Genomic DNA, 3,710 nt, shown 5'->3' on the forward strand with positions numbered 1-3,710 from the left:
GTCGGCGTCCCGGACCCGATCGAGACCGCCACCCCCGGTACCGGCTCCGACATCGGACCCCCGCGATCGGGCCGCCAGCTGCTTCTTCTGTGGCCAGGCGAAACACCCGAGGTCGCGCTGCCCAGCCAGGAACTCTACCTGCTCAAACTGTATGAAGAAAGGCCACTTCGCTAAGGCCTGCAGAGGTGGATCATCAGAGGCCAGCAGTGCCTCACGCGAGCTGTGGGGGCGGCCATCTTCCTTCAAGGCAACAGAGGCCAGCATCCCCACATGTGAGTCATGGGGGTGGCCATCTTTGATACAGGCAACCGACACCAGCAGTGCCTCATGTGAGTTACGGGGGCAGCCATCTTCTCCGCCATTTTGTCCAACCTCGTGGGAGATGCCATTTTACCCACCACGCTCGACCGCCACCGTGCCTCTAGACCCGACTACCGCCTCACCCACAGACTACAACGACTCGCTCAGCTATACACTAGCCTCCGTCTCACTGGACCAAGCCCGTCCGCATCACCTGTCCAAGTCAATGATGGACATCAGAGTAAACGGCCACGCCACGACCTGCCTGTTCAACAGCGGAAGCACGGAGAGTTTCATCCACCCAGACACGGTGAGCCACTACTCCCTCCCTGTCCTGCCAACGCGCAACCGGATCTCGATGGCATTGAGATCCCACGCCACAGACATCAGCGGCTACTGTGTTGTGACCCTATCGGTTAAGGGTACGGAGTATAAAAATTTTAAACTCCTCGTCCTCCCCCAGCTATGCGCCGCCGTCCTACTAGGGCTAGACTTCCAATCCCACCTCCAAAGCGTCACGCTAGCATACGGCGGACCCCTCCCCCCACTCACAGTCGACAACCAACAGATTTTAAACCGCCCACCGCGTAACACCTGCAGCCTATCCACCCTCAAGGTCCCGCCACCTTCCCTGTTCGCTAACCTCACCCCCGACTGCAAACCCGTCGCGACCAAGAGCAGGCGGTACAGCGCCGGGGACAGAGCTTTCATTAGCTCTGAGGTGCAGCGTCTCCTGAAGGAGGGCATCATCGAGGGGAGCACCAGCCCCTGGCGTGCCCAGGTCGTGGTCGTTAAGACCGGCAATAAAAACCGCCTGGTCATCGACTACAGCCAGACCATAAACAGGTACACCCAGCTGGACGCATACCCCCTTCCCCGCATATCTGATATGGTCAATCAGATTGCGCAGTACCGGGTATTCTCCACCATCGACCTTAAGTCGGCCTATCACCAACTCCCTATCCGCCCTGAGGACCGCCAGTATACAGCCTTCGAGGCGAACGGCCGCCTCTACCACTTCCTTAGGGTTCCCTTCGGCGTCACCAACGGGGTTTCGGTCTTCTAAAGGGAGATGGACCGGATGGTTGACCAGAACGGGCTGCATGCCACGTTCCCCTACCTAGATAACGTCACCATCTGCGGCCGCGACCGGCAGGACCATGACGTTAATCTGGAGAGATTCCTCCGTACGGCCCAACGGCTGAACCTCACCTACAATAAGGAGAAATGTGTGTTTAACACCTCGCGCCTTGCCATCCTCGGCTGTGTAGTAGAGAACGGAGTCATCGGCCCCGACCCCGAAAGAATGCGTCCCCTCATGGAGCTACCCCTCCCCCACTGTCCAAAGGCTCTGAAGAGAACCCTGGGGCTCTTCGCCTACTATGCCCAATGGGTGCCCAATTATGCAGACAAAGCCAGACCCCTCATGAAGTCCACATCCTTCCCCCTTACGGAGGAAGCGTGCGCAGCCTTCTCCCTCATTAAGGGAGACATCGCCAAGGCCACAATGCACGCAGTGGACGAGTCCATCCCCTTCCAAGTGGAGAGCGATGCATCCGACTTCGCCCTAGCCGCTACCCTTAACCAGGAGGGGAGACCAGTGGCCTTCTTCTCAAGGACCCTACAGGGCCCTGAGATCCGACACTCGTCGGTCGAGAAGGAGGCCCAAGCGATTGTGGAGGCGGTACGACGCTGGAGGCATTACCTGGCAGGCAAACGATTTACCCTCCTCACCGACCAGCGTTCGGTCGCTTTTATGTTTAATAACAAGCTGAGGGGCAAAATCAAGAATGACAAGATATTGAGGTGGAGAATCGAACTATCCACCTATGATTATGATATCTTGTACCGGCCAGGTAAGCTGAACGATCCCCCTGATGCTCTGTCACGAATTACATGCGCCAGCGCGCAAAGTGATAGACTTCAGACCCTCCACAATGACCTCTGCCACCCCGGGGTCACCAGACTTTACCACTTCATTGAGGCCCGCAACCTGCCATACTCCATCGAGGAGGTCAGGACCATGACCAGGAACTGCCAGACCTGTGCCGAGTGCAAACCGCACTTCTTTAGGCCGGACAGAGCAAGCCTGATCAAGGCCACCCGCCCCTTCGAGCGCCTGAGCATCGACTTTAAGGGGCCCCTCCCGTCCTCTGACCGTAATGTGTATTTCCTCAACATCGTTGATGAGTACTCCCGTTTCCCCTTTGCCTTCCCCTGCCCAGACATGACCAGTACCACGGTCATCAAATGCCTGAACGACCTCTTCGCCTTGTTCGGGTTCCCAAACTATATACATAGTGACCGGGGCTCCTCCTTCATGAGCGAGGAACTCCGTCAGTTCCTACTAGCGAGAGGTATTGCTGCAAGCAGGACCACCAGCTACAACCCCCGAGGGAACGGCCAGGTAGAAAGAGAGAACGCGACGGTATGGAAGGCCGTCCTCTTAGCCTTAAAGCCTAAGGGCCTCCCAACCTCCCGCTGGCAGGAAGTCCTCCCGGCAGCCCTGCACTCCATCCGGTCACTACTTTGCACTGCCACCCCCCATGAACGAATGTTTGTTTTCCCCAGGAAGTCGACTACGGGAACCACACTACCAACCTGGCTGACCTCCCCGGGGCCCGTCCTGCTGCGAAAGCACGTGAGGACCCATAAAACGGACCCCCTGGTCGAGAAGGTGAACCTCCTGCACGCCAACCCCCAGTACGCCTATGTGGCTTACCCGGACGGGCGGGAGGACACAGTCTCCTTGCGAGACCTCGCACCCTCGGGCATTCCGGAGACACCACCTTTACCCCCCCCCACCCCCCCCAATTCCAGCTCAGGTAGACGGCATGCCGGAACCCCACGAGCCTTCGCTGACCACGCAGACACCAGCATCAACACCGGAGAATGCAACACCGCCGCTGCAACGATCAGAAAGGCTTACAAGGCCTCCGGACAGACTGACTTACCAGAACTGGTAGTACACTTCACCCCGCCGGACTCAAATCTAAACAAGGGGTGAATGTGGTGAACCACTTTTATCGTTCACTATCGTTACACTATAGTTATCACTGTTATATCGTTATCACTGTTCACACTGTTGTATCACTATACGAGGTCGCCTCTTGTCACGCTGTTATACCTGGGCTGACCACTGCTGACTCCGCCCATGGCTCCACCTACCTGCCCAGGTATAAAGGTGGTCGACTGGCTGGTATTCCTCCTTGTTGGATCCGATCACCCACGAGGGTGGGCTCTGTTATTTAGCCAATAAAAACCTATAGTTACTTTCTTAACTCGTCGCTTTTCATTGGATGAATTGATAGGTATATCAGCCACTAAGCCAATTTTGGATCCAATGTGCCAAATTGCCCTGGATCCCATGGGCTCTTACCTTCTTGACCAGTCTCCCATGCGGGACTTTG

This window comes from Somniosus microcephalus, unplaced genomic scaffold, assembly GCF_052327205.1.
Source record: "Somniosus microcephalus isolate GS21.2 unplaced genomic scaffold, FLI_Smic_1.0 unresolved_chr4, whole genome shotgun sequence".
NCBI lineage: Eukaryota > Metazoa > Chordata > Chondrichthyes > Squaliformes > Somniosidae > Somniosus > Somniosus microcephalus.